The sequence below is a fragment of the Lolium rigidum genome, chromosome 1, assembly GCF_022539505.1.
Source record: "Lolium rigidum isolate FL_2022 chromosome 1, APGP_CSIRO_Lrig_0.1, whole genome shotgun sequence".
Taxonomy (NCBI): domain Eukaryota; kingdom Viridiplantae; phylum Streptophyta; class Magnoliopsida; order Poales; family Poaceae; genus Lolium; species Lolium rigidum.
In genome coordinates, this window is record NC_061508.1 from 345,142,252 (window position 1) to 345,161,264 (window position 19,013).

A 19,013-nucleotide genomic window follows, 5' to 3' on the forward strand; every position below is an offset into this window, starting at 1 on the left:
ATTATTATAAGGATATGGCCTATAGTTATTACTAGAATTGTTCCGATAAGCATTGTTGTTGAAATTATTATTTTTAATGAAGTTTACATCAACATGTTCTTCTTGGGCAACCAATGAAGCTAATGGAACATTATTAGGATCAACATTAGTCCTATCATTCGCAAGCATAGACATAATAGCATCAACTTTATCATTCAAGGAAGAGGATTCTTCAACGAATTTACCTTCTTACCTTGTGGAGCTCTTTCCGTGTGCCATTCAGAGTAATTAACCATCATATTATCAAGGAGCTTTGTTGCTTCACCAAGAGTGATGGTCATAAAGGTACCTCCAGCAGCTGAATCCAATAAATTCCGCGAAGAAAAATTTAGTCCTGCATAGAAGGTTTGGATGATCATCCAAGTAGTCGATCCATGGGTTGGGCAATTTTTAACCGGAGATTTCATTCTTTCCCAAGCTTGAGCAACATGTTCATTATCTAATTGTTTAAAATTCATTATGCTACTCCTCAAAGATATAATTTTAGCAGGGGGATAATATCTACCAATAAAAGCATCCTTGCATTTAGTCCAGGAATCAATACTATTCTTAGGCGAGAGATAGCAACCAATCTTTAGCTCTTCCTCTTAATGAGAAAGGGAACAATTTTAATTTTATAATGTCACCATCTACATCTTTATATTTTTGCATTTCACATAGTTCAACAAAATTATTGAGATGGGCAGCAGCATCATCAGAACTAACACCAGAAAATTGCTCTCTCATGACAAGATTAAGTAAAGCAGGTTTAATTTTAAAGAATTCTGCTGTAGTAGCAGGTGGAGCAATACGTGTGCATAGGAAATCATTATTATTTGTGCTAGTGAAGTCACACAACTTAGTATTTTCAGGGTTGGGCATTTTAGCAGTAGTAAATAAGACAAACTAGATAAAGTAAATGCAAGTAAACTAATTTTTTTTGTGTTTTTGATATAGCAAACAAGACAGTAAATAAAGTAAAGCTAGCAACTAATTTTTTTGTGTTTTGATATAATGCAGCAAACAAAGTAGTAAATAAAATAAAGCAAGACAAAAACAAAGTAAAGAGATTGAGAAGTGGAGACTCCCCTTGCGGCGTGTCTTGATCTCCCCGACAACGGCGCCGAGAAAATATGCTTGATGGCGTGTATTTCACACGTTCGTTGGGCAACCCCAAGAGGAAGGTATGATGCGCACAGCAGCAAGTTTTCCCTCGAGAAAGAAACCAAGGTTTATCGAACCGAGGAGGAGCCAAGAAGCACGTTGAAGGTTGATGGCGGCGGGATGTAGTGCGGCGCAACACCGGAGATTCGGCGCCAACGTGGAACCTACACAACACAACCAAAGTACTTTGCCCCAACGAAACGAGTGAGGTTGTCAATCTCACCGGCTTGCTGTAACAAAGGATTAACCGTATTGTGTGGAAGATGATTGTTTGCGAGAGAAAATAGTAAAAACAAGTATTGCGACAGATTTGTATTTCGGTATTAAAAGAATGGACCGGGGTCCACAGTTCACTAGAGGTGTCTCTCCCATAAGATAAAAGCATGTTGGGTGAACAAATTACAGTCGGGCAATTGACAAATAGAGAGGGCATAACAATGCACATACATGACATGATAAGTATAGTGAGATTTAATTGGGCATTACGACAAAGTACATAGACCGCCATCCAAGCGCATCTATGCCTAAAAAGTCCACCTTCGAGGTTATCATCCGAACCCCTTCCGGTATTAAGTTGCAAAGCAACGAGACAATTGCATTAAGTATGGTGCGTAATGTAATCAACAACTACATCCTCGGACATAGCGCCAATGTTTTATCCCTAGTGGCAACGACACAACACAACCTTAGAACTTTTCATCACTTCGTCCCAGGTGTCAATGCGAGGCATGAACCCACTATCGAGCATAAATACTCCCTCTTGGAGTTAAAAGCAAAAACTTGGCCAGAGCCTCTACTAGTAACGGAGAGCATGCAAGATCATAAACAACACATATGTAATAACTTGATAATTAACATGACATGGTATTCTCTATCCATCGGATCCCGACAAACACAACATAGAGTATTACGGATAGATGATCTTGATCATGTTAGGCAGCTCACAAGATCCAACAATGAAGCACAATGAGGAGAAGACAACCATCTAGCTACTGCTATGGACCCATAGTCCAGGGGTGAACTACTCACTCATCACTCCGGAGGCGACCATGGCGGTGTAGAGTCCTCCGGGAGATGAATCCCCTCTCCGGCGGGGTGCGGAGGAGATCTCCGGAATCCCCGAGATGGGATCGGCGGCGGCGGCGTCTCGGTAAGGTTTTCCGTATCGTGGTTTTTCGCATCGGGGTTTCGCGACGGAGGCTTTAAGTAGGCGGAAGGGCAGAGTCGGGGGCCTGACGAGGGGCCCACACCATAGGGCGGCGCGGGCCCCTCCTTGGCCGCGCCGCCATGTGGTGTCGCCACCTCGTGGCCCCACTTCGTATGTTCTTCGGTCTTCTGGAAGCTCCGTGGAAAATAGGCCCCTGGGTCTTTGTTTCATCCAATTCCGAGAATATTTCGTTACTAGGATTTCTGAAACCAAAAACAGCAGAAAACAGGCTGGCACTTCGGCATCTTGTTAATAGGTTAGTTCCAGAAAATGCACGAATATGACATAAAGTGTGCATAAAACATGTAGGTATCATCAATAATATGGCATAGAACATAAGAAATTATCGATACGTCGGAGACGTATCAGTATGCGTGCCTCGGTTTATTTAGGTTGGGCAGTGGGTTGGATATCTTGTGTCCTCCTGTCTGAGCGGATCAAAATAGACAGCATCGGTCCATATATGTTGCACCTCTATGTTTGAGATAGAATAGTTAGTTAAGATAGAGCTAAGTTGTTTCTGTCTTTGTGTTCACGCCAAGCATCTGTTGATAAAGATCTTGTGCGGTTTCCCTCTCCTCTATCTCTTGTAACAACTCTGTAAATCTCTGCTAGTGTTGGCCTATATAAACACGGAACCGAGCCGAGTCCAAGGCATCGTTAAACCAAGAACTTTCACATGGTATCAGAGCTAGTCTTCCAAAAACACATCTAGAAACACGAAAAGCCAACCATGAGCTCCTCCTCCTCCACCCTCGGTATGAGCAGCCCGCTACCGACGCAGGGCACGTCGGAGAAGCTGACAAGGGAGAACTTCCTGCTGTGGGAGACGCGGGTCCTCCCCGCCATCAGAGGCGCCCGCCGGATGGGTTTCCTCGATGGAACAAACAAGGCGCCGCCGGAAACGATCTTCGACACCATCGACGGCAAACGCACCGAGGTGAGCAATCCAGATTATGAAAACTGGGTTCAAACTGATCAGCATGTCCTTCACTACCTGCTGGCATCGCTGTCCAAGGAGATCCTCGTCTCCTGCATCGGCATGAGGACAACGTCGGCGGCCTGGCTGGCGATCAAGTCCATGTTCGCCGCCAAATCGCGCACTCGCATCGCCAACCTGCGGGTGCAGCTTGCCAACACCAAGAAGGAGGGCAAAACTACGGCGCAATACTTCGCCGCGGTGAAGGCGATCACCGATGAGCTTGCAGCAGCAGGCCACCCCATGGAAGAAGACGAGGTGGTGGAGTACCTCATCGCTGGGCTTGATGACCCGTACAATCCCCTCTTCGCCGCCATCGGGGCAAACCCCGATCACAAGATCACCGTCGCCGAGCTCTACGCGCAGATCAGCTCCTACGACAATCACATGAATCTCCTCCTCGGCGGCATCGACAACGATATGAAGTCCTCTGCCAACTCTGCTGCGCGTGGCAGCCGTGGAAACTATCGCGGCGGCCGTGGCGACGATCGTGGCTATGCTCAAGGGCGTGGCCAGGGACATCAGCAAGGCGGCCGTGGAGGCGGTCATCGTGGCGGCGGCAACAAAGGAAGCGGCAAGGACCGCGACGTCATCTGCCAGATCTGTGGCAAATCGGGCCACCCTGCATACAAGTGCTGGTACCGATACTCTGAAGATGAAGAGGAGGAAGAAGAAAGAGGTGAAAACGCCGCCTCTTACGGTGTGGATACCAATTGGTACTCTGACACCGGGGGCACAGATCACATCACCGGTGAGCTAGAGAAGCTCACCATGAAAGAGAAGTACAACGGTCGTGAGAAGATCCATGCGGCCAATGGGACAGGTATGGACATTAGTCATGTTGGTCATGCATTTGTTAACTCCCCATCCAAAAAACTCCACCTTCGAAATGTCCTTCATGTTCCAAGTGCTACAAAAAATCTTGTTTCCATTCATCGTCTAACATTAGATAATAATGTCTATGTTGAATTTCATCCTTGGTACTTTTATGTGAAGGATCTGGAAATGAAGAAGGTACTTCTTAAAGGTAGATGCTTCGGAGGCCTCTATCCATTGGTGTCATCATCATCATCAAGAAATAAACAAGTCCTTAGCGCCACCAAGCCTTCAGCTACACGGTGGCATGATCGATTAGGTCATCCTTCCTTTAAAATCGTTCATAGAATTCTTAGGAAATTTGAGCTTCCTTATTCAAAAGAATCTAGGTGTGAGTTTGTGTGTGATTCATGTCAAAGAGCAAAAAGTCATCAACTTCCCTATACAAGATCCACTAGTATGTCCACTAAGCCACTAGAGTTAGTGTTCTCCGATGTTTGGGGACCTGCTCCCACCTCTGTTGGTCGTTTTTCATACTATGTAAGCTTCATTGATGACTTTAGTAAATTTTCATGGATCTATCTTATCAAGAAGAAATCTGAAGTTTTTCAAGTTTTTCAGAACTTTCAAACTCTTGTTGAACGAAAATTTGATAGTAAAATCATTGCCATCCAAACAGATTGGGGAGGTGAATATGAAAAATTACACCCCTTTTTCACCAAAATGAGTATATCGCATCATGTGTCTTGCCCTCATGCCCATCAACAAAATGGGTCAGCAGAACGCAATCATCGCAACATGCATTGTCGAGGTGGGCTTAGCACTGCTTGCAAATGCATCCATGCCATTGAAATTTTGGGATGAAGCCTTTTTGACCGCCACATACTTAATCAACATGCTCCCATATTCGGTCATTGACAATGAAATACCTATGACACGTCTCCTCCATGAATCTCCTGATTTTTCATCTCTACGTGTTTTTGGTTGTGCTTGTTGGCATTCCGTTCCAAACAATGCGTCTTTCTTGGCTACAGTCATATGCACAAAGGTGTAAAATGCCTTGATGTGTCAACTGGCCGTGTCTGTGTGTCTCGAGACGTTGTCTTTGATGAAACAGTATTTCCCTTTGTAAAGCTTCATCCCAATGCTGGTGCTCTCCTCCGGCGAGAAATTCTTCTCCTTCCTTCCTCTCTCCAAAATCCATCGGAATTAGATCAAGGGGAGGAACAATGCATTGATCTAACACCTAATGTTCCTGCTGTTATTTTGCCTCACAATGTTCCCCAGGTCCAGGAGCTAGATGGAGAAGAAAATTTCATGCAAAACGATGGTCAAAATCAGCCAAACGATGATGCTCCGGACGTGCCGCTAGATGACATGCATGGCGCGGACTTCAATACAGATACGCCTGAGATCCTGGAAGAATCGCCCTCGGGATCGAGTTCCGCGTCGCCATCCGGTCGTGCGTCAGAAGATGCTCGCGGGCCCAGCAGCAGCCAACAAACGGACGCCACATCGCCTGGCTCCTCCGCGTCCGAAAGGGTGGGCAGCCCTCCTTCTGCCACGTCCAGCGAAACAGGCCGACCGGCGACAGCGCGTGGGCCACCTGCTGCTGCACCTGCTCGTGGGCTCCCGATAGGTGGAGGACCGCCAGGCCAGGTGGGCCAATCGAATCGGCTCCCGCGCGTGGGCGCCATTCCTCACGCAGCAACGCAGCTGCTCGACAACGCCAGGGGACATCTGCAGCACCTGATCCAGCTACAGCACCGGGATCCTCTGCGGTAGGCTCGTCTGTGGTACCTATGTACCGCACCAGATCTACAATAGGAAACAGAAGGCCCAAAACCTACACCGATGGAACGGTTCGGTATGGTCTTTCCACCTTTTCTTATGAACATGAAACCTTGCAAATGGCATTAGAAAATCCTGATTGGAAGCATACTATGAATGATGAGTACAAAGCATTAGTTGAAAATAAAACTTGGCACTTAGTTCCATATAGAAAGGGCATAAATTTAATAGATTGTAAATGGGTGTATCGAATTAAAAGAAAAGCAGATGGAACCATTGATAGGTATAAAGCTAGACTAGTAGCAAAAGGTTTTAAAAAACGCTATGGCATAGATTATGAGGACACTTTTAGTCATGTTGTTAAAGCTGCTACCATAAGACTTGTTCTAGCTGTTTCAGTTTCAAAAGGTTGGAGCTTAACGCAACTAGATGTGAAGAACGCGTTTCTCCATGGTGTTCTGGAAGAAGAAGTATACATGAGACAACCACCTGGTTATGAAGATCCACATGCACCTTATCATGTGTGCAAATTGGATAAATCTCTATATGGACCCAAGCAAGCACCTAGAGCATGGTTTGCAAAGTTGAGCTCAAAACTCCAAGAACTTGATTTTTCACCTTCCAAAGCGGATACTTCACTGTTTATTTACAATAAGTCAGGTATCACCATTTTTGTGCTAGTGTATGTTGACGATATAATTGTCACTAGTTCATCAACCAAAGCTATTTCTGCATTGCTTCAAGATTTGAGAAAGGCTTTTGCACTTAAAGACTTAGGTGATCTGCATTACTTCAAGATTTGAGAAAGGCTTTTGCACTTAAAGACTTAGGTGATCTGCCTTCTTGTGAGGAGAAGTGGAGGAGGGCGGCAGAAAATTTAAATTTCGGAGCTTAATTCTGTGGCGCATGGGCCCTTGGTGCGCCACCGAATTTTTTTTAAAAAAATTCTATTTTGCAGCAAAAAATCTTTATTTTTCCGTAACTTTTTACTCTTTTTGAATTTGGGGATTCTAAAAATTGTCCAACCGGGAAAGCCATAATTCTGTGGCGCACCAGGACCAGTGCGCCACAGAATACCTTATTTATGTGGCGCACCGAGGCCGGTGCACCACAGAAATAGCGAAACCAATGATTGGGAGTGGCAGGGTGTGGGCTCCACCTTGTTTCTGTGGCGCATGGATCTGAGGTGCGCCACAAAAATAAGCTATTTCTGTGGCGCACCATGCCAGGTGCGCCACAAAAACTATTTCTGTTGCGCATTTTTGGCTGGTGCACCACAGAACTAAGATCTCACCTATAAGGCTTTTCCTACTAGTGCAAGAAAAATATGCTATGGATTTGTTGACTAGAGTTGGTATGAAGGATTCCAAAACAGCACTAACGCCCTTGTCATCCTCAGAAAAATTATCAGCTATGGAGGGAGATCCACTTGGCCCAGATGATAGTACAAGATACAAGAGCATTGTTGGTGCTCTTCAATACTTAACTCTTACACAGCCAGACATTGCTTTTTCAGTAAATAAGGTATACCAGTATTTACATTAACCTACCACTGCTCGTTGGACTGCAGTGAAAAGAATACTCAGGTATATCAAAGGTACTGTAAGTCTTGGGTTAAGTTCTAAGAGATCCTTCTCTACATTAGTAAGTGCCTTCTCAGATGCTGATTGGGCGTTGATGATAGAAGATCAACAGGAGGATTTGCAGTATTTTTTGGACCTAATCTAATTTCTTGGATTGCTAGAAAACAGGCAACAGTCTCAAGATCAAGTACTGAGGCTGAATACAAAGCATTAGCAAACGCTACTGCAGAGGTTATTTGGTTAGAATCATTATTGAAGGAACTTGGTGTTCATAGAGAGAAAGTTTCATGTTTATGGTGTGACAACATGGGAGCAACATATCTCTCGGCCAATCCCGTTTTTCATGCAAGAACAAAACATATAGAAATAGATTTTCATTTTGTAAGGGAGAGAGTAGCCAAGAAATTGCTCGAGATTAGATTCATCCCTTCTCAAGATCAGGTAGCAGATGGATTCACAAAGGCTCTACCAACACGGCAGTTTGAAGCTTTTAAATACAATCTCAACCTTAGGAAAGGTTGTGATCGAGGAGGGGTGTTAGAGATAGAATAGTTAGTTAAGATAGAGCTAAGTTGTTTCTGTATTTGTGTTCACGCCAAGCATCTGTTGATAAAGATCTTGTGCGGTTTCCCTCTCCTCTATCTCTTGTAACAACTCTGTAAATCTCTGCCAGTGTTGGCCTATATAAACACGGAACCGAGCCGAGTCCAAGGCATCGTTAAACCAAGAACTTTCACACGCTAGAGATGCCTTTTTCAAAAAAAAAAGTGAAGTTTTTTAACAAAAACCCTTTGAGGGCGCCGTTGTGAGGAGCCGTGCCTCCAATGCATCGGCAACATGTGTTGGCTCCCCAATAGGGCTTGCCCGATGTTGTTGCTGCACGCCATATATTGAAGATGCTGGTGGAGATGCCCTTAGTTGCTACTTGAAAGTGTTGTAAAAAGTAGGGCGCACTTCAAGTTACCACAGTTTCTATGTACTTCCTGAAGAAGACTTGTCGAGTCGCATAAATATCGTGCTGATAAACTTAGCACGTACCGCTGCCTACGCAAAGAAAATTAGCTTTGCAGCGTTGCTGCAACGGAACAATCCGTTTTCCCGGGGTGCATGTGCCCGTTCGTATAGGTACGTACGTAGGCAGCAAACTCGCTGCATCGTACGTGGTCCATCTGTCTCCCACGGCCGAGCAGATCACCACCATGCCTGCGGCAGGCCTGCTCGTGTTAATTCGTACGGTGCTGCAGTTTTCTCCCAAGTGCAAGTTGTGTTCCGGACTTCAGGTAACTAAGTTAACCAGCCACACGAAAGAATAATCGTGCTAAGTGATCACATAATGTGATCCAACTAGCTAGTAGTGCATAAATCGTTTGCACATGGATGCTCGCCTGATGTTTTTTGTTGTCGTCACGGTAATGAAAATCGATTCCTTCGGGATCGCTTGGACAAAATGTAGTGCAGGTTCCTTGATTTCTTCTGGAGGGGATTGAAAGACAGCTTTATTGCTCAGGTTATGTGGTTACAATCAAACCGGAAAAGAAAATCGTGTCTTGATGTTGCTAAGTGATCACATTATGTTATTTTAGTTTTCCGAATTTTGTTTCACATATTCTACATTGTCTAATATCTTTAATATTTGTCTTGTCTTTAGAGTTAAATTCCAAATTCAAATGTGGTTTGAATTAATAAGTTCAAGTTCAAAATTGAGTTCAAACTTACTGCCCCCGAAAACAAGAATATCAACAAAGGCCATGTCAAAATCCATAGCACTTTACTGATGAACTAAACCTTTTCATCAGTGCAAAAGATACTTTGATCACTTCGAATTTTAAATTTAAGCAAGAAAAAGATCCTCACAATTTCAGATGCATGAATGCAGATGCACAATTCATAATTCTACCCCTCATTTAGTCCTATATGTTGGGATGTTAAAAAGTGCAGCATTGTTGCAAGTGTTGGTAGTGACAAAGGCAATGGTGTTTTGTGATGCTCGTGGAATTCAGCAATGTGGAAGAACTCTATTCTCTTCTGGATTGATGATTTTTCTTCAATCGCCTACATTATTAGGTGACGGATGATCCATGATATGTCTTCGAAGATATAGTCTCTACGATGATGAACATTTATGATGATGATTCATGTTTTTGGTTTATTCTATTTTAAAAAAATTGGGTGACTTTGATTTATTTCTTGAGGATGAATTAGATGAATTCTCATCTCCTCTCTCACGGTGTTTGCATTTGGATGATTTTCTTCTATTACCTACAAGTTTAGATGACGGGTGATGGATGATGATATATGTGTTTGGGTGATATATATAGTTTTTTTATAAAGTTGGATGATATAGTTGCTACGATGATGGACATTTATGTTGATATCGTGTTTTGGTTTATTTTAATTCTTAAAATATTGGATGAATTTGATTTTATTTCCTTTTTGAACATGTGGATTTGAAAAGAATTTGAATCATTTAGTTTTTGGTTTCAGAGTTTCAGAGTTCTAAGATACAAGAAGCAAAAGAAAAGAAAAAAATACATGGGAGCCTGGGGAATCTGACTTTGCAGAGCACATTTAAACCAGTTTTATATTCTCAAATTTCAGTGAGCCTACTCAAGTTATTCTTAGACTTAGTTGTACAGTATTTGATAATGATGTAGATAAGCCCTCCAAAAAGTATGTCTTAGGAAAAAAACATGACGCTTTCATGTCAGCATTATATTGTCGGATCCATGGTATCAGTAGTGACGCAATATCGTAGGTACTAGCTATGGAGGCAGACTCATTCGGCATATATGTCGTTGCTTCCCAAAACGGGGGAAGACGTTCACAGAAACCACATGCATGCGCGCCTCTTAAGGCTACTACTAATCAATTACAAGAAAGCGTTAATCAAAAGAAAATAAAATCGTATGACCAATATATATGCAGGTCAGCAGGTGGTACCTTAGATCTGTTCGGAACGAACTAAGCAGTGAAAAAAGTTATTACCACTAGTAGTAGAACTTAAAGTTGCGACTGGGGACAATATATATGCAGGTATTGTTTTGAACGGACAGTCACATGATCGACCTGCTTCATCGTACCGCCAACTGGTACGGCCATGAACGTGCTAGCTACCACACCATAGCCGGGCATTGGCAGGAACCGTGGGTACTACGTACTCGAGGCGGAGGTGGACGTCTTGCTGTTTCACACTTTCTCGGGGTCCAACTAGTTCATATGAGTATTTTCTTTGGCCAATAACACCTTACATTATGGGGTGGAAGGAGGAAAATACTAGGATGAACCTGGACGCAAGTGCACCTCATTATGAAAATTTCCAAATAATGCTATTTCAAAGTTTTAGAAAATATTGAAAAAATGCATACATGTATATCCTGTTTTGACACTTATTTGTGTAGATTTTGGCATAAAAACACGACTATGTGTAACCTACACATAAATGTGAAAATAGAATTTCCTATTTCCGTGAACAGTACACAACCAACACCATTATAGTGTCATTTGAATATTTTATTATTTTCGTGTAGGCCACATGCAATCGCATTTTTTCATGAAAACTTAGAACATGTGAGTACCAACTTAATATGTACATGAGAAAATTTATTTCAATTATTCATGATATTTTCAAAGAGCACTTTTTCCAATATTTCGATCTAGTTAAGTTTTCATCGGTTTTCACCACAAAATAGATAATATGAAAATGAAAACTATTATAATCCCTACATATAATTATATTTTTGTGATTTAAGCATTTACCAGTTCCTAGAAATCATCTTCATGCATCTGTGCAACTAAGCAGATTTCTTTATTTGTCTGAACATATCAGGCTACATGTAGCTTAGGCTACATTGTCCATGAATTTGTACACTAGTTGAAATCTTTCAACTTGGGACAATGCCATGTATTTTTTTTGCGATAAAGGGAATTATTAATACTGATATGATACCAATTACACGGCTGCTAGAACAAAATATCAAGAGCTAGTCTAGACATCAAGGATGCATACGCCGAAAAGAAACTAAAAAAAGGAAAAGAAAAACCCCGCCGCAGGGATCAACGACAAATATAACATGAACAAACCACCACAGATGGTGACACCTATACTTCGTTAAAGGTTCTACAATGCGACGCCTCCGGAAAGGTAACGATGCACAAACACCGTCGTCGTCTGTCTAACCACCATAGTCATGCTCACATCAAGGGTTTTTAGCCTAACAATGTCCAATCTCGAGACAATGCCTTCAACTAGGAAACGACTTGAGAGTTTTCGTTGCCAGGTACAACCAATGAAAGCAGGACCTAGGATTTTCACCCCAGAAACTGAGACATGATACTCAAAGAGCACAAGAAGAAGTCGTCTTGTGTCGCCGCAACGTTAATTGTCCGGCTCACCATCGTCACGTGCACGGTTTTGATGTGGACACCGCTACACAAATAAACTGAGTGCGCACAACGAACAATGAAGCATCATCTTCAGCCCATCCTCTCCTAGTACTCCCTGCAACAGCTGATCTTGACTCGACATGAGCATGTAGGATAATACCTCCAGAACCTAGATAATCTTCTTCAAACATGACAACCTTTATAATCCACATGTCAACACCAGGGTAATCGAGTCAATGGATGTGCCGGGTCGACATACCTAAGGTATCGATAGCATGCGGCTGAAGGACGTCAATGATCACCCAAACTAGTATCGCTCTATGGTGTCGGCGATGCATCCAAAACCGCATCTGAGACACATGTCATGGTGGATCAGGAGGTAGGAGGCGGCGTCCTTGGAAGCATGAGCCACCCAGGAGCTTGTGGTGGAACAACGCTGCAATCCGGACCAGCGAGATCCAGCGACGAAGCCATGTCATGACACCCCATTAACATCCTACCAGGATTGTCGTGCGCGGGGGAGGGGGGGGGGTGTAAGAGCCCCAACAACCTCCACATGGACGGAGTTCAGCACCGTCGCAGCTTCGTCGTGATCCGTCGTCCAGGAATTATTGACATGACGCCTTGAGACCTTGTTGCACGGTAGGGAGACCCATCCCACTTAGGGGGCGAGTGCAATGATAACAAAGGGAGGCGGTGGAGGGGCCTACCCATGGCGGCGCTAGGGTTACTCCCGGATTGCTCGCTTGAGAGCGGCGCGGGAGTCGGTACATAGTCCCATCCATCAGGGAGAATGTATGTATGTACGTATGCATGTAGCGTGGCCGGAACTACAAAAAAAAGGTGAAAAAATGCATGTTTGTAGAATTCATCTACCTCCATCAGTGAATAAGGAACCAATTTTTAAATACCGATTATAATTTTCGTGAAAGTTTGGAGCTACATGTGCTTGTGCTCCCTCCGATCCAAAATAAAATATCATGGTTTTAATTTATATATATACTTAAACCACGATAATCACTCTGGATTATATTACCTACATTCTAAAGGTTAAGGCCTTTAATTTTTTCAGAAAATCAAACTATGTCAAGTTTGACCAAGTTTTTATCAAAAAATATTAACATGAAAGTACAAAATCAATATTATTAGATAGATGATAAAATATATTTTTATATGATATCTACAAAATATCATATTTGTTAATAGATTCTTCTGAAAGTTTGGTTAAACTTTACATTATTTGACTTTTTTTAAAAATATACTCCCTCCGTCCAGATTAAATCGACGCGGGCTGTAAAGAGAAAGTAGCCTATGCATGTAGAAGCCTGCGTCAATTAAATAAGTACAGAGGTAGTAAATCTTAAGCCCTTGGAATAGAGGTAGTAGAAAAGAAAAGTTTGGACCGAGGACAACATACGCACACTGATTGCTTGGTCGTACTGGCTACCGGTCCAGCATCGTACTCGCCGGCGAGACGGAGGCGGCCGGTCTAGTCCGCCGTTTTCACACTTGCTCTGAGCCTAGCCAGCGTCCTCGGTTGCGGCTGACTCGAGTTGAGTCGATCGTACCTAGTGAACGAGCTCCATTGCCTCTAGAAACGACACAGAAACTTCAACATAGCACAGACCAGTACTCCGTACTGCACGTACGATTCCTCGTGCTAACATCGATCTACGGCTACAGTAAGTCGGTAACAAACTAATGATTGACTGGAGAAGATACTCTGCTTCAAGATCGGACGAAATCGACTGCACACGGTATCTTCTGGGTTTAGTAGCTGTACTACTGACTTCATGGACTTTATGCATGATTGTCTGGGTTCCATGATTCCATCGTACGTCTGGCTGTCGCTGCACGTAGGCAGGCGTAGCACGAGAGAAGTACAAGCAACTCCGAATATCTTGGGTGAATCCGTGACCATTCACCGGAGTGGCCGGTGAAAATCGAACCAAGGAAGTGCACTTGTGTTGGCCAAGTTGAAGCAGTTCACGGGCTCACCGCATCTTCCGGCGACCCGACGCAAACGAGGTGTTCGTTTTGATCCGCATGAACAGGCACCCCAATCCAAACCTAGTGGTCTGACAAATAAACGGATTAATGTGTCTGCGTCGATCTTTTTGTACCCCAAATTTAGGTAGCGAATGCATTATTATTATTGACACAACATGCGTTCTCTCCATGCCTTTCCTAGCTCCTGGCAGCTGCGTCCGCTTCGTCTTTCGCGCATGTCGCGCTAGGCCTGGCGGCTAATTTTCTGTGTTGACATCAATGACACACACACGCTTGGCGTCCAACATCAACATTTGTTACGGCCATGTTCCTTTCCTTTTTGAAGGGCAGCGGAGGGCCTACCCCTCGCCCACACCGCTTCCTCCTCACTAGTGCCATTCTCCCTCCTTGCATTCGAGCACTGGCAGCTTCCCTCAGGATGGACCATGGGCAAGGGAGCCTGACGGTTGAGGAAGCCGAAGAACGTCCACGAGGTCGGGTCGTCGGCGAAGCCAAACAAGAAGCGTGCCCACGTTCGCGTCCTCGTGGATGTGGCGTGGGCACTGTACAACAACATGACCAACTACGAGGGGTGGGACGACGTCCACCTCCCCCGGTTGACGGCACCTCAGTGTGTGGAGGGTGCCCATGCCGTCGCTGCCGTTTCAGGGTTGGGCGAGGTGCGAGGTGCGAGGAGATCGCGTGCAGGCGGACCCTCCTGCCTCCAACCCTCATCTCGGACCCAGCCTACCGCTTCAACTCACCACTGTAGGACACCTACGGTTGCGACTCGCCACTGTGGGCCACCTCTAGCCGCTCCTCCGCCGGTATTCCCTCTAGCAGTGGCAGTGCTCGACTGGCCATGGGAGATGCTGGTGATCGTGGACGACTTTTTTTAGACGAGTAGTACACTAGGGTTTTGGCCCTTTTTATTCCGATGTTTTGTTTTCATTTCTACTATGTAAAATAAATTTGCTAGCTATAAAGATTATGGAAAAAGTAATTACATCATGCTGCTTTGCTAACCGCAATTAAAACAGATAGGACGGCGGTGGCAATTGATTTTATATCCGCGGCCGCCTGACCTAAACAAATCAAAACGGATATGTTTGGTGCTTATTGTGATGTAAACAGTTCGCGCTAAGCAGCAGTGTGTTCTGATGCTCCAGGGCGCACGGTGATAGGTCATGGATGGATTGCACCCAGAGTCCATGGTACTGTTGCAGCTGCGCGCGTGGTCAGGATACCCGGCATATGCAGCACGCTGCAGGGAGGGGCGAGGGGCATGTAGTGGATACAGCCGTGCCGTGGTTGCATGCCCATCCATTGCCGATAAGGGGCCTCCTGCGCGCAGCGAGCCAATGAATGCCAACGAAAGCCTGGCCAAACCAAAGCCAACCCCGTCTCGCCCTCTTCATGCCGTCTAGGAGTACTTGTCTTGACAGGGTTTTTACGGTACCCTATACTGCAGGTAGCAGTATAAAATATTTCACCGTTGATTTGCTGAGGGTATGATAGACAATTCCATCTTTCTTAATTAGTGAGAGAAAAAAACTTCAAGCGAGTCTGATGGGACAAGATCCTAGGTCGTATCTCCTCACACGGTTGCTCCTTAGCCCGTCTCTCCTCACGCCGCCGCCGCTAGGCGCTAGGCAGGTCGCCCGCTCGTCGACCTTGCCGCAGCGTCGCCGCCGTGTTCAACCCAGGCTGCCGCCACAGCTAAGTCGCCCGGTCGTCGAGCTTGCCGCAGCGTCGCCGCAGGCGCGCTCCCGCCATCACCCGCTTGCCGCTTCCACGTTTGACCTAGGCGGTCGCGCGCTCATCGACCACGCCGCAGCCTCTCCGCATCCTGATCCGGGAAACCTCAGTGTAAGTAGTTAAGATTAGAAAATTCAATGTCTATTTCGAATTCCACCCGCACCAATCCCCTGTGTAGATTCAATTGCTAGTTTCACCTCTTGTAAACCTCTGTAATAGTTATTATTTCTTTTCGTGTTGCATAGATGCTGTTAGCAGATTTATAAACTGAATGTACATGTTGATTGAGTCGCTGCTGTGCAGATCCATCATGAGTTAGACAGCATGTGGCAAACCATGTGAATAGTTTTCTTCTTTTCTTTTTGCCCAGATGCTGATAGAAGCACTTGAAACTGAATGTATATGTTGATTTGTAATGTGTTGCATATACAATCTGTCAAGTCAGAATCATTGTTAATTGAGTATGGCCTAGTTTGTTCAGTTTAGAAGGATAATCTTGAACCAAATAATTCAAGCACTGAATGATAGTGATATTGCATTATTCATACTGAAACATGTGTTAGTTTTCAGACTTGTAAGAGTTAAATACACACCGCACCCAACTAGTTGTCTGCTGCGTGCATTTTCGTCCTACTACTTGAAAAATGGGACCGGGTAGTCGTAAACATTGTTTAGCAGATTGGTTTGACATCCAATCATTTTAGAGCTCCACTACCCATTACCAATGATTTCCTCCTGTGTGTGTTAGCTGGAAGGTCTGATTTGATTGTTGTGCTATTTTCGTTAGGAAGCTAAATTGGAGCAGATTGGTGACGTGAGAACTTCCAGCTGAAGCAAAGTGTTGCCAACTTGAATGTATTATAAAGAAGATAGCTGAAGAAAGGAGAAGAAGTGAGCGGCTGCACACTTGAGATGAGATGGAGGAACAAGAAAGAATTAGGCATAGTTATAGCAGTTATCTGTACAATGTAGTAAGTGATAATTGCCTTGGCAACAAGGCAATTTTTCTGATATTTTGATGAGTAATGTTTCAGTGTAATGTATCAATATAATGTTGTAAGGTGATGTTTCTCCCTGGAAATGAAATAACAAATGTTTTTGTGCAATGTTCTGCCTGGACATGGCTCAAATATATTTCAGTGTGTAATGGCAATATGTTAATCTGAAAAGGAGATTACACGCTGGTCCAGTAAAATTACAAGCCAATGTCAAGGTAAAATGACAAGTACAGATGCATTCTTATTTCTGGAATAATGAGAACAAATGACAGTAATGTGGTGACTCTAAAATTGATAGCATCCTAACGGCTGTAACAAAAAGATAATCAAGCAAATTGGCAGCAGTCTGCGTAACTGGTGCATTTAAACGGACAACATGGTAGTAAATAGAACTTCAGCTGCATCAACATTTCCTGTAGTTTTTCCTCTTCCTTGCACATTTCCTGTAGATCTTCATGTGGCATTAGAACTTGTGCTTGCCCTTCCTCTCCTCCCTCTTACTGTAGCGGTAGTGACCCTCTGCCTAGGTGGTGGTATGCTAGCTCTTGCGGCAGCAACAAACGAGCTTTCTTCAGGAGGAGGACCATTGACCCTTCTAGTAATAAAACGAGCATTTCCATAAGTATCAATTGAAACTATACGAAAAAAATTTATCTCTCACTTAGTTCAACAATCAAGCATTTACTATACATTCGTCAGCATCAACTCATGAAAGTACTTCTTCTATGGTGTAAAGCATTTCCATTATTACTGTGTCATGCAAAACTTGAATTCAGTTCAGACTTGGAGCAAACCATGTATAAAAGAAACTTAACATGGATGTGTTCCTCTGTGTACTACAAATTGAACTGAGGATTTCTTTTTTCAGTTTCAGTGTGACGTGAGGTGTTGCTTTGCAATAAGAATTTCATACAAATGAGTAGCTTAAACTTGAGCAACATGATACGGTTGTCTTTTGTAAGAAAAGTTAATAAATTATAGACAACCAATTGTAGACATTACGTACCATACCTGTGCTAGATTGCGGATGTACATATCAGAAAGGTCAGGTGACACAACATTGTCTAATGATATGCTTTCCACATACAAACAGGGAGTTTATGCTCCAACATCTCCACCGAAACCTAAAACCCACTCTTGAGCTTTACTTGTAAAATCAGATTTCCAATACAGGAACAGCATCAAGAATCCCTTTGTCAACACTGTCAGCGTAAAAACGACATTAGAATCAAATACAAGGATTTTACAACTATATTACCTGAAACAGATAACAAAAATAAATCATGAAGTATGCCAATTAGACAGAGTATCATTCGCTTCTACAAAACAATATTATCTATATCTTTTCAGTTAAATGGGTAATTGCTAGTTCTTTCTAAGTACCCATAACAGGAACCAAATCAACCAACTAACATACTAGGATATGTAGAACTCGCAATTGACTGAAAATTTCAATCCACAAACTGAAATACAGTTCATGATGGTATCAATTCATCTGCACAGAGCTATGGTATCATTTTACCTAAGTCATATGCTCGGATTTTAGCGGCACGGCCTCATCGCTGTATGCTGCATTCTGCACGCTGCATCACCGCCAGCGTTGAAACTCTGCAGGGAAACAGCCGTCATCCATCAGACTTCGACGCCGTGACAAGACTGATAACCATGGAGGTTTGATGATGACCATGGACGTAAGGCCACTCAACCCAATTTGCGGCAGGAGGAGGCGGTGCTGCAGCTAGGCGTGCAGCTGCTGGGCAACGGTGCATTCCGCAACTTCCGCCGCTCTAACTCCGCCGCCAACCATGGTCAGCCTGTTGGCCCGGGACACCGTCTGAGAAGAGCTGAGCCGGTTGGCTGGGCCACCTGCAGCTTCGTCGCCGCGCTCGGCGGCAACCGCCGGCGACAATGCCTCTGCCTTGGCCACCTGCAGCTTCGTCACTGTCCTCAGCGGCAACCGCCGGCGACACCGCCTGTGCCTCGGACACCTGCAGCTTCGTCGCCGCGCTTGGCGTCAACCGCCGGCAACACCGCATCTACCTCGGCCACCTGCAGCTTCGTCGCCCCGCGGTCGGCAGCAACCGCCGGCGACACCGCGTCTGCCTCGGCCAAGTACTTGACCGGCTGGGCCGCGCGGCCCTCCGAAACCTTCATGCCCGCGGATCATCCTGGATCGACCAGCTGCGCCACGGTGGTCCGCATCGGCGACGGCCGGAAGCCTAGTTCGCAGGGGCCATTCAAATCGACCGAGGAGGAGGGGATACGGGGGTGCGCGTTGGTGGCGGCCGGACCTTGGCTCGGAAGGGTGGTTCCCGTCTCCGCCGCTG

The 19,013-nt window shown here is 44.6% G+C and overlaps 1 long non-coding RNA gene across 2 annotated transcripts; it reads right to left on the minus strand.

Moving 5' to 3' along the window:
• Positions 1-16,832: 16,832 nt before the first annotated feature.
• On the minus strand, positions 16,833-18,682 carry LOC124701155. Of its 2 annotated transcripts, XR_007001924.1 has the most exons (4): positions 18,371-18,682; positions 18,209-18,294; positions 17,698-17,888; positions 16,833-17,281 (listed from the first exon to the last, which is right to left on the minus strand). It is a non-coding gene; the product is annotated as an uncharacterized LOC124701155 (long non-coding RNA). The 2 variants fall into 2 exon arrangements; XR_007001923.1 differs by having other exon boundaries at positions 18,209-18,677.
• Between the last annotated feature and the right edge of the window lie 331 nt (positions 18,683-19,013).